At 40.0% G+C, this 6,834-nt stretch overlaps 1 long non-coding RNA gene across 1 annotated transcript; it reads left to right on the top strand.

Moving 5' to 3' along the window:
* Positions 1-2,568: 2,568 nt before the first annotated feature.
* Positions 2,569-5,917, top strand: LOC137050343 (uncharacterized). The gene is made up of 5 exons (XR_010899898.1): positions 2,569-2,699; positions 2,877-2,932; positions 3,094-3,177; positions 5,369-5,449; positions 5,798-5,917. It is a non-coding gene; the product is annotated as an uncharacterized lncRNA (long non-coding RNA).
* Positions 5,918-6,834: the final 917 nt, after the last annotated feature.

Raw genomic sequence — 6,834 nt, 5'->3', positions numbered from 1 at the left:
ATGCCCACGGCTAGGATTGGATAAGATTAGCATATTTAATGAGCTTAAGCTCCCCTGTCAGCTCAGTTCACATGAGGGAGGGATTGTTTTGAAAGTGGCATCCGGAATGATTCTCTTGACCACAGGGCTTGTAAACGTCTTTATTAAGCAAACACAATGATTTATTTCTCATCCACCCGCAATTGATTGGAATATTATTTTTTTATTACTTGGCCGGTGGATATAAGCGCGACGCACACACACGTGCACACCCAGATCAAGAAAGGAATTTTAATTCACTATTTGAGATTCACCGGCCTGCGAATGGGTGTACGTTTTGGTAGCCGTCTGGAAAACACACAGCCCCGGGATTACTATTGCATATAAAAAAAGACATTTTACTCACACAAGTGTGTTGCACCATTCCTGTCGGAACAGCATTGATTTAATCTCAATATGCCTGCAAATCCAGCTCAACCTGAGACTTGTGTACAAACGATTCTGCAGTGAAATGAAGCGAACAATACGTAAGCTCAAGGGAAAAGTTTTGAAATGGCAACAACACGTAAACATTGACAAGAAATAAAACAAGGCAACTAATAAGGCAACATCTATAACTAACCAAATGAGTAACAACTAATAATGAACTCAGACAGGAAGAAAAACAGCAATGACAGAAAACTAAATCAATCCGGACATCTGTGACATTAGTCTTTGCACAGACTGTTTAATGCTGCTCAGGGATTACTTTCGCAAAAGCATCATGAGCTAAGTTGATCATAGAGACCATTGGTGGCAACAACTCTGTAATATACTTAAGCTTGCTGTCATGTGTTGGAAAACTAACTATGCAACCTGAGCAAAGTTATCACATTCTTCTAATTCTGCGGTTTTGTCGATTTTTAGTAATATATCTTTTGGCTGTCAATGTTTTTCAGCTAGACAAAATCATTGTGAAAGTGATTATAGTTTCTCTGTGCCATATTTATTTTAGTTATGGGGTGGACGATACTTCTAGCCTAGAAATCTAGACACACCCTAGCGGCAGCAAATTTAATCTGCCTGCGAGTGTCGTCTAGGAACTCTCAATACCCATCTGAGCTGTATTCCCCTCACTCTGGACTAGCCAATAACGTCGTGTATAGAGTCGGGGGGCGGGGCCATAATGACGATGGCCGAGTTGCGTTTGCGTGCTTCTACACTCTAAAAAATGCTGGGTTAAAAACAACCCAAGTTGGGTTGAAAATGCACCGACCCAACAATTGAGTTGTTTTAACCCAGTGGTTGAGTTGTTTTAACCCAGTGGTTGGGTTAAATGTTGCTTAAGACAACCCAATTGCTGGGTAAGAACAACTCAACCATTGGGTTAAAACAACCCAATTGTTGGGTCGGTGCATTTTCAACCCAACTTGGGTTGTTTTTAACCCAGCATTTTTTAGAGTGTAGTAAACACAGAAACTGGCGAACGGCGGCGGTCTTTCGAATCAGCTTTGACCGCGACTCTGGGAGACTTGGAGTTAAGCTTTTCTCTGAGAAAAGAACAAAGAACGGCATTGAAGTCATTCTTAAAAAGGGAAGATGTGTTTGTAGTTTAGCCGACTGGATACGGCGAATGGTTAATCTGTCAACAAGCTCTGTTTCACCTTCGTTGCTCTGGTTGGTTGTAGCTCTATCCTATCGCGTGCAGAGGGAGTTTGAAAGACAACCGTTTATCTCGCCCCACGGATTGAGCCCTGTCTATGGTGAGTTTCCAGACCAAACATCTTGATGTGGGTCTGGCTTGTCAGGCTACTATTCTTCTATATTTAGACCTATATATATATATATATATATATATATATATATATATATATATATTTATGGTTGTCATTAGTCATTTTCTTTGGTTTCCATAACTGGCACCTTGTTAGTGTCTAAGTAAGAGGTACAAGCCGACTGGGTTACAAGCTTGGCTTGTAAAGCTTTAACAACAATTGTCATTTAATAGCCATTAGCTAGTCCAAGCTGCCTGCTAGAAAGGAAAATCACAAATAATTTATGATATCTTTTAATATCTCATTTGATTCTCCTAGACACCAATTAGATTAAATTAGAGGGAGTGAAGTTTCCTCCTTCAGAGGAAAATAAAAAACATCAGCAGTTATACCTCTCAATATGAACGCTTCTCATCAAATTCCCCTAAACCAAATTATCTGTGCTGCTCTGCACATTTAGTTTCGAGCTTTATGCTGGATGACAATTGCCGAGTAATTTTTGTCTTATTTCTTCTGAGGAATGTCTGGAGAAACACTTGAGACGAAGTATATTTCTACCTGAAAAACCAGTCTAAACCGGCATCAAACCAAGTTGTAAAAACCCAGGGTAAATTCTAAATTTGTCCATTCAGAATACCTCGCAATGAATTTCTGATGCTTTGTGCCATTTGCGGCATTCTCCTCCATTCATAAGTGTGTGGATGCTGTCTGAATGGAGTGATGGTGGCGTTTCTGATAAGACTGTGTCGCAGCTGTGGACAACCAGCAGTCACTGTTCCCACACAAAAGAGCTGACAGGATCGATCCAGCATCGATCCAGACGGCACACATCACAACTGTGACTTCTCTCTTAGCGTGAAAGATGGATGCGGAAAGAGAGAGAGACAGAGGGAGAGAGAAAAAAGATGCCAAACCCAGATAATGATGCTGAAGAGACACTCAGGGAGCTGAAAGGAAGAAGTGAAGGTGGAAACAAATGAGAAAACTGAAGACATAAGGAAACAAAATAAACCTTTCGTCATTTTGTAAATCTCTCTCTCTCTCTCTCTCTCTCTCTCTCTCTCTCTCTCTCTCTCTCTCTCTCTCTCTCTCTCTCTCTCTCTCTCTCTCTCTCTCTCTCTCTCTCTCTCTCAACCTGTAAAGACCAGCAAAAAACCATCTCCCATGTTGAAAACACCTGACCTGGTTTTTCCATCAAGGTAAGTCATTTTGTCGGCCTCTTTTTAGAGATGTCTTCCAAAATCTGTGGATTTAATCTGGTTAATTTAATCATACTGTCCAGTTTGATAAAAACAACCAAACATCACAATGTTTGTCAGAGATATTGATATGAACTTAATCTTTCTCATCAAATTCTCAGATGGTCAAAGGATATGGGGGCTCATTTATAACCATTGCATCTGCACAAAACAGGCCCTGGAAGAGGGAAACTTGATGGGAAAATGTATGCACTTGCACATAAACCCTAACTCATGCGTCTGGACAGTTTGGCGACACCGATGGTGAGCTGAGGGACTGACGGCAGATGAAGGAAAACCACTTTAAATCCTCATTATGAGCCCTAATCATTAATACAGAGTTTTAATAAATCTGATATACACATTAAGATTAAAATTGCCATTCTCATTAATGGAGTTAACCACTCAAATTACATGAAATCATTACCCAGAAGTTACATTTTTATGTTCTAATAAAAATAAATATTTGCAGTGATGAGAGAAAATATTTTCACTCAAATAATGATCATTAAGCACAATAAGGCCTATGTGTTTCTATAAAAAAATATAAAGCAATTAAAAAAAAAAAAAAAATGGCCAGTGGAAAAGATTTAGAAAAACTTTCTCTGAAATGTATTTTATACTATATTGATTTATTAAATCAGCACTAGGTAACTTTTCAACCTTCATAATATATTTTTCAAGACTCTTGTGATGATAAATCGACTTACAATAGGTTGAATGACACGTCTGCCATAGCTTGATGGGGTCTGTATCGTTTTTAATCGTACTTTTAAACTTCGGGTTTCGGGTAGTAACTACAAAATTACTACAAAATTCGACTGCTTTACGGCATATACGTCACTTCCACCAACACACACACTTCCTTACATTCGGACGTGCGAGCCCAACTTTGTTCGTCGGATAATATAGTCATGTCCGAAGCAGCTCAGACAAATAAGAAAGAAAAGGTTTTGTTGGAGGAAAGCAATAAGAGGAAAGGAAAAAGTGATGGGATTAAAGGCAGGACGAGGATCAACATGTGACCAGCGTTTGCTCGTCGGCGTGAGCTGAAGGAGGCGTGCCCGACCGATGCCGTCCTGCTTGTTATGGTGATTACCTACCACTCAAACATTGAACTGAAGTATCATATAGATTCTGTAAAACGGTAACCAATAGACTACTATAATGACACTGGCTTGTAAACGTGAGCATCGTGATTATTTGGCGGTTGAAAAAAAATAAAACCCATGAAATTATGTTCAAATGACATGCTGAGACATATGCCACTGACTGTACCTGGGATGAAGACATTTCACACGCGACGCCAGAAGAACACCTGCATGTGAACTCCTCCTGCAGTGTTCAGGGGAACTGTTTGTGCTGCACCAACCCGCGGAGACGCTTTTATGAAGTTATTTGGCCCACCCCGCACCACTGTATATATTTTTACAACCCTCCCCGCACCTGCGACCATTAAATAGACATACGGGGTCCGCAGGTTATGAGACGACCCACGCATCACTAGTTCAGGGCTATCAGGGCTGTCATGTCAACAAATTCACGCCCGATGGCATCCCCTGTTGTAGGATGACAGAGCTTACAACAGTTGTTGAGGACATTATTTTTTCCCAACTGTAGGGGGACCCCGAGAGCAAAAGTGGCCAAGTGCTGCTTTAATTTGAAAACAAGGCAAGGATGGGCTACTGAATGATTATTAGTAATGTAATGTGACGGCACTTCCATATCTCATATTTTCCTTATGTCTTGTACCGTTAAACATGGTGTCACGGGGATGAATATGCATACGCAAATGATATGCAGATAAGGTTATGCATAGTAAAACTAGGCGTTGTAAGCTCCATGTATGGTTATTTCTGGGTGGAGACCGGGTGGAGACTAGCCTGGATGTTAGCCGAATTTAGCCCCGCCCACAACATATGAGGTCGGGCGGTTCGGTCTGGACTTGATCCATAGAGGAGTAATGAACATAAATGCCTGAACAGAAACTGTTCGGACCAATGAAATCATCAGGGCGGGCTTTAGACGAGGATAGACAGATGATGAACAGATACGCAATCATCCACGTTATCAAAGGCACTTAGGTTGAATATGTTCATATCCTAAACGGAGAAGTTGTTCATATAAGCAGTCACCTTTACTATTTCTTTCAAAAATGATGATTGTGTTAGTAAATACTCAGTGTCTCCTTAAGAAATTTTTTACAACATCGGCAAAGATTGTTTACACTCTTCTTCTTCTACTTCTTCCAGCGTGTGCAAATGAGATCTGTTGGGTCGTTCATGAACGATTCGTTTTTTCCCCTAGTTTTTTTTACTAATCTTAAATATGACTGGAACAAAGCGTTGTCTCAGATAGTGATTTGTTCATTTTGTGTTGACTGTGCATGTGCTACAGGCCATCGGTTCTGTACAGGATCTTCTGCATTCAATCTATGGGGCTGTGAGAATGAATGACTGGAACCCGAAGACTCGAGAGGTGAGCACATTTTTTTGGTTGACTGTGCATGTATGCTTAGACCCGGCTAAGCAATTAATGAATCATTTCTTAAAGTTTGGCCTTGGCTGCATTAGCTTATAATTTATTTTTTTATTCCAAATGTGATCAATGTTTGCATAAGTACTAGATGCTTTGGGGAATTTAACATGTGGCATTTTAATTATATTTTGCTGAAATGAACAAAATGACTTTCTCTGAAAAAAAAAAGATTTGAGATTGAGATTTTGCTGAAAGACATTTTAAGAGGCCGTAAAATGATCCGAACTTCACTACTACTATGCACCGCTCAACATACGTCACTCACTCCGTTGCTCTGATTGGTTGTAGGTCTGTCCAATTGATGTCTTTCCTGGTTCGGTTGAAACACGCCCCATAATCACAGCCCAATGGAGCATCAGACTCATATTCTGACTAAAATTGAGTATAACCACATCAGGCTAAGTGGAGACGCATGTACACACAATCTTCTGCTGACTGGGTTTTTATTAAAGGGAATTTTGCACAGGGTCTGCCGTATGCATGGTTTTATAAATCTGAAAACTTTAGTGCGTATGCAACATCAAGCTTTTAAGATGAAATCTACGGAAAGTTTTATAAATGAGGTCCCTGAGCTGAGTCCCACAATAATTTTATAGCTCTATATATATGTACTACATCTATACATCTATACAGTTACTAGACAAAGTTGGCAGACCATCCTGTAAGATCCAATAACTGTTTTTCCCCCATTCTGTTTTGTGAGCATTTTTGAGTGATGTCTCCCAAATCAATGATTCATCTCTTTTGACTGCTTCATTTAAACAAATCGTCCAATTTGATAAAAAGATTCAGATGCCCGTGTTTGTCAGAGGTATCGATCGAACTCAAACGTTTATCATCAAAACCTCCCAAAAGAGAAAGATCTGAGCTGCTCTCCACATTAATTTTGCAACTCTTTACTTCTACTGTATGACATATTGACTCGTTTATGTCTGTATTCATTTCTTCCAAGTGATTTCTGGGAGAAGAACCTGAGACAAAGTTGATTCCAGCCTGGCAAACCAGCCTGTATGATCACAAATAAACCAAACAACAAACCAACTCCCACACTGTCAGAAAAAAAGGTACAGTGCTGTCACTGGGGCGGTACCCGAAGGTACAAAACCAAAAAGGTACTAACATGTACCTTTAAGGCACTAATTTGCACTCTTAAAGTACTGATGTGTACCTTTTAAGGTACTAATATTTAGGGGTGAGTAAGGTACAAAGATGTACCTTTTCACTTTTGTACCTTAGGGTACCGCCCCAGTGACAGCACTGTAACTTTTTTTCTGAGAGTGCATGTTCCTAAAAAACAATTTCCCCAAATCAGTGATTCGGTTAAG

Source organism: Pseudorasbora parva, chromosome 2, assembly GCF_024679245.1.
Source record: "Pseudorasbora parva isolate DD20220531a chromosome 2, ASM2467924v1, whole genome shotgun sequence".
In the NCBI taxonomy this organism is placed as follows: Eukaryota; Metazoa; Chordata; class Actinopteri; order Cypriniformes; family Gobionidae; genus Pseudorasbora; species Pseudorasbora parva.
This window is presented reverse-complemented; position numbering and strand designations above follow the sequence as displayed.